This window comes from Cebus imitator, unplaced genomic scaffold (assembly GCF_001604975.1).
Source record: "Cebus imitator isolate Cc_AM_T3 unplaced genomic scaffold, Cebus_imitator-1.0 Scaffold590, whole genome shotgun sequence".
Taxonomy (NCBI): Eukaryota; Metazoa; Chordata; class Mammalia; order Primates; family Cebidae; genus Cebus; species Cebus imitator.
Genome location: NW_016107905.1, coordinates 557,866 through 563,804, shown reverse-complemented (window position 1 = coordinate 563,804; position 5,939 = coordinate 557,866).

Below are 5,939 nucleotides of genomic sequence, written 5' to 3'. Positions count from 1 at the left end.
CTGCTCTTGGAAGCCAGGAAGAACCATAGATTTTGGGAATGTGATCTGTCCTGCCTTGAGCTTTGACAGGTGTGCTCCTTCAAAAGTGGAGCTGCAAATTTGAGTTTTAAAAATGAATTTTTATGTTACAGTTAGGGGAACTGACTATGTATAGGACCCCAACTTTGAAATAATAAATTTGCAAAGTGAAGAATCCTCTACTATTTCTGCTCCCCAGCTACTGCCCCGACTAGGTTTTTAGATACCAGGTTATTCTAGAGTCTGTACCATCCTAAAGTGACTTAGTATAAAGTCCTGAAGGATGAGCCATGCCTCTGGTCTAGGAACACCAGATTTAGCAAATGAACATACAGGGCGCCTAGTTGAATTTGAATTTCAGATAAACAATGAATACATTCTTAGTATAACCCATGCAATAAAGCACAGTTATGTAGTATTTGGGATGTACTCGCACTAAACATTTTGTTGCTTATCTGACGCTCAGATTTAACAAGGCATCCTGTATTTCATCCAGCAGGTCTGCTCCGGCCTCTTTCATGAGTCCTCCTGCAGACCTTGGTCCCTCTTCATCTCCTTTAGGCCCTCCTTTTTTCTTCCTGGGTGCTTTGTGGACTTAGGTCTCCCTGGGGCCCTGTAGTCCAACTTTCTGTCCTGTTATAATTCCCTCACTTCCCAGTCTGGGATAGCTCTCCTCATCTTCTCTCCCTTTTCTCCTGGTCCAATCTTACTTGTCAGCCCTGGGTTGGTCAGCAGTCAGCCACTGTGTCTAAGGACTGAGGGCAATGGTGGTGATACTGTATCTACAGTTTTGTCACTCCCTGGCTCCCCAGGTGCCAGGCACTGTTAGTTTCTTTACCAATGTTAATCATTTAACACTTACCCCAACAAAACTACAAGAAAGACATCTTTTTTTTTTTTTTTTTACTGTGATGAAATATACATAAAATAAAATTCACCATTTTAACCATTTTTAGGTGAATAGTTCAGTGGCATTTAGTATTGTTGGAAATAGATGCTTGGTTTCTGTGTCTATGAATTTGACTATCTAGATGCTTCATGTAAATGGAATTATACAATACTTACCCTTTTAAATCTGGCTTATTTCACGTAGCATGATGTCTTCAAGGTTCATTCATGTCATAACCATTTTTAGGCATATAGTTCAGTGGCATTTAGTATTGTTGGAAATAGATGCTCAGTGCCACAAAGAAAAATCAGCACTGAGACAACCTCTCAGCAAGGCAATTTTACTTTCTGCAGAAAGGGTGCTCCCGTTAGCCATCTTGCCACAAGAGTACTATAAGCAAAGCAAAAGCAGACATATTTATCCCTTACACATTTGGGGTCTTCCTTACTGCTGTATCTGATCTCTGTTGGCTGGAGCCAGACCTTACAATCTGAAACTGAACCCAATTGACTAGCAACTTATAACTTTATTGAATGGGTAAAAGCAATGGAGAACAAAAAGGAAGTCCAAATAAGAAAGGGGCATAGGCTGCAAGCTGGGATGTGCCTGTGAGCATGTCCAGCACAGATATCTTGGTTAAAGTACAAGGACATAGAATGTACTACGTGCCTGTGAGTGTGTCTAACAGCAACATAGGATAGGGCTTAACAAAGAGCTACTAGCAAAAAGCAAGAAGCCAATGTAGATCAGACACAGCAGTAAGGACAACCCTACATGCCTTGCTGAGAGATCCTTTGTGTCAGTGCTGATTTTTCTTTGTGGCACTGAGCATCTGTTTCCAAAAGTATATTCACATTGTTGTACTACTGTCACCATAATCCGTCTCCAGAACTTTTTCATCTTCCCAAACTGAAACTCTGTACCCACTAAATCCATTCTCCTCTCTCTCCAGGCCCTGGCAACCACTATTCTGTTTTCTGTGTCTATGAATTTGACTATCTAGATGCCTCATATAAATGGAATCATACAATAAAAATGGAATCATACAATTAAATCTGGCTTATTACACCTAGCATCATGTCTTCAAGGTTCATTCATGTTGTAGCATGTGTCAGAATCTTCTTTCTTTTAAAGGCTGAATCATATTCATTGTATATAGACACCACATTTTGTTTATCCATTTATCCATCAGTGAACCCTTGGATTGCTTCCATCTTCTGGCTATTGTGAGTAAGGCTGCTAGGAAGATTTAGTGTACAAATGTCTGCTTGCGTCCCTGCTTTCTGTTCTTTTGAGTGCATACCCAGAAGTGGAATTGCAGGGTCATATGGTAATTCTATGTTTAAACTTTCTGAGGAACTGCCATACTGTTTTCCATAGCAGCTGTATCATCAACCAGCTACACACAAGGGTTCCAATTTCTCCACTTCCTTGCCAGCGCTTAAAAAGAATATAATAGCCATACTAATGGGTGTAAACAAGGAAGGCATGTTTAATTACTATTTCGCGAATGAGAAAACTGAAAACTGAGGCTCAGAGAGGTGGAGAGACTTGTCCATAGTCAGCCAGCAAGTCACAGGGGTGGAATTTGAATCAAGGTGTAACTCCCAAACTAGGACTCTTAACTATTATGTTGTATTTCTTGCCTCTGATACAAGCATCCAAATGCACATTTTTCTGTCTTTGGACAGATGTCTAATTGTGCAAGACATTTGGTAAAGGCCCAAATCTAGAAACAAAATATGTCCAAGGAGTTTTTACGTGTTCTTATTGAAACTATACCTCTCACATGGGAAAAAAGCAATAAAAATTTCCCCTTAGTTTGCATTTCATCCTAGTTATTTAAAAATAATCTATTCAATTTGACCACCCTGTAATCTTTCACCCTGATATCATCTGGGCATTTTAATGGCCTAGCAAGTAGGATTGGGCTTGGCCTTTGACTTTGTTGGAGAGAAAGAAGCTAGATGATAGAAGATAAAGGCTTTAATCTCAGCACGTTTGTGGTTTAAGTGGCCAGAGAGATGTGGCCATCTAGGAGGCATTATCCAGCCACAGATGCATGAACCACAGGAAACACTGTGTTGCTAGAAGGATGGACAGAGGGTCTGAGACCAAGGGGCAGAGAGAAGTGATTGCAGTGCATTTGTGGCCAGTGGAGCGTTCTCCTGGCTGAGGGCAATGCTGTCTCTTTGGCTGGGTGCAAGGCCTGGCATGACTCCATGAAGTGCAACCTAGTGAAGGAGGCTGGGGTTGGTATTACCCTAACTCTTGGACTCCAGCTCCTTTCCGAGTGCCACATTGCCCAAGGCCACAGCCCTCAGATTGAACCATTGACTTTGAACTATGATCCCATGGCAATGACCTGGCTCCTGCCTCTAGTGCCGGCTGAGCCTTTCTGTTGACTCTTAAGATAAGCTCCAAAATCTGGTCATTCAGGTGTAACACAGGGTGACAGCAAAGATTGTGGACTTGGGGTCAGACGAGTTTAGGTTGGAAAACAACTTTGCCACTGGGGCTCATGTGACTATAGGAAAGTTTCTTAGCCTCTCTGAGCTTCAATTTCCTCATTTAAAGTATGGCAATAATATAGAAGATAATATGGTTGTCATGAGGATGGAGGAAGGCATTTACGAGGTGCTTAGCATGTAGTAAGTACTCAATAAGTAGTAGCTATTAAAAACTCATTTTCCTGTGAGTTTTTTCAACCTACTACTAAAGAGCTACTCTCTCTCTTTAGTAATATCTTGAAAAAACTTAGGAAAACCTACTAGATTTGTATTTATTTCTCCTCTTTGTGGAGCAGTTTGTCCATTTGGCTATATCATCATGCTTAACCTGTGCAGAAGAAGGTCAGTTTCCTTGTTGAGCAGGAGAGAAGATGACCTAGGAAGGATGGATGCTGAATTCTGCAAGGTGTGTGCTTTGCTCAGAGCAGGGGCTCACTCATGTTGTTGGATGAATCAATATGTCGGTTGGGATGGGCGTTTCCTGATGGGGAACCATGAGAATGAGGGGTATGGAATTTAAAGGCTTGGTGTGCAGTGGGAAGGCAGAGAAGACTGGGTTTGATCATTCCTTCTTATATTTTAAATGACACTTCTCATCTTATCACAAATATAATGTATGGATATTGTAGAAAAAATAGAAAATATGGATAACTAGAGATCTTTGAACAGGAAAATGATACAATGGAGAGAATGTGTGATGCCTTTTTTCCCCAGGAAGCCTACTGGACCTTGGGAAAACCATGTGGCAGAGCAGGGACCACAAACATGGTGACGGCAAATCTGATAGAAAGTGGCAGGATTTGGAAGGGGTGGGGTGGGAGTGCTTCTGAGCCTGGAAGAGCAGGTATCTGGAGGTACTGTGGGTGGTGGTTCAGGCATGGGAATGAGGTAAGACCCTGTAGGGGGTAAGGAGATCCTGAGCTCTGCTCTGCGCATATGCAAGCTGAAATGAAAGAGGGCCATAAAAAGACTAGGACTGAACAGTAGGGGAGGTGCATGGGCTGCAGGCATTAGTTTGAGAATCACCAAAGCACAGGAAGTCACTGAGGCTGTGACAATAATAGAGCCTCCAGGGGAAGGGATTGCATGTTGGGGGAGATGAGCAGAAGGCCAAGAGCTAGTGACACTGCAGTGAAAGGAGAAAGAGCGGGAGGGAGTCAGAAAGGAATGAGGTATGAGGAAAGGTAGCAGGCTTAATAACACCTCCACTAAAGATGTCCACATCTTTGCTTCTGAAGCCTGTGAATATGCTACCTTATATGGCAAAAAGAACTTTTCATGTGTGATTAAATTAATAATCTTGTGATGGGAGATTATCCTGGGTTATCTAGTGGGCCAATGTAATTATAAGGGGCCCTATAAGAGAGAGGTAGGAGAATCAGAGTCACAGAGAGATTGGACGATGCTATGTTGCTGGCTTTGAAGGTGGAGGATGAGGCTGCAAGCCAAGGAATGAAGGAGGTCTCCAGAGAAAAGGCAAGAAAATAGACTTTTCCCTAGAGCCTATGGAAGGAATGCACCCCTGCCAATAGCTTGATTTTAGCTCATTCAGACAGATTTAGAACTTCTGACTTCCATAACTCTCACATAATGAATATGTGTTGTTTTGAGCCACTATGTTTGGGGTAATTTGTTACAGCAGCAATAGGAAAGTAACACATGGATGGAACTGACCAAGCACAGTGACCAGGCACAGTGTGGGGGATTCACCAGATTACTGAGATGTGTTAGTACAGTTTGGGGTATAGATACTGTATCAGTCAGTGTTCTCCAGAGCCGAGACCCAAGAGAACCACTGGTGTAGTTTCAGTCATCTTCAGTCTAGCAGGTTTGAGACCCAGGCTGAGCCAATATTTCATTTCAAATTCAAAAGCTGAGGTCCCAGTTCTAAGGCTGCAAGGCAGAAAGGAGTCTCTTTATTCTGGGGAGGGTTAGCCTTTATGTTCTACTCAGGTCTTCAACAGATTGGATGAAGCCCACTCACATCAGGGAGGGCAAGCCTCTTTATTCGGTCTACCGATTTAAATGTTAATTGCATCCAAATACACCTTCATAGAAACACTCAGAACAACCTTTGATCAAATATTGGGACATGCCATGGCTTAATCCAGTTGACACATCAAATTAACTCTTCTACATTTGAGGCTGTGATGCATAAGCCCTCGCCTGCTGGATATAGATATAAGACTCCAAATCAGGCCTCCCCCTCCTTTCCCACTATGCACCCAGGGATCCCTTGGTGCTTGTGACCTTCACATGGGGAGGAGTCATATCTGCCTCTTATGCTTCTCCATGGCTGACTGCTATCAATCAGCCAGGGTGGCCAGGACCAATACTGGTAAGAGGGTAACCCTAATGCTCTCATGGGTCAAGTCTCCAGAATGCTGCCCTGGGAGCAGGAAGGTCAGGTGTTGCTGCCCATGGATGGCAGGGCACCAGCATGCTGTTTGTGAGTGAAGTAGGTGGCTGGTGGACAAGGCAGTGACTTCCTCTCTGTGGCAGCTAGAGGGAGAGGATATATC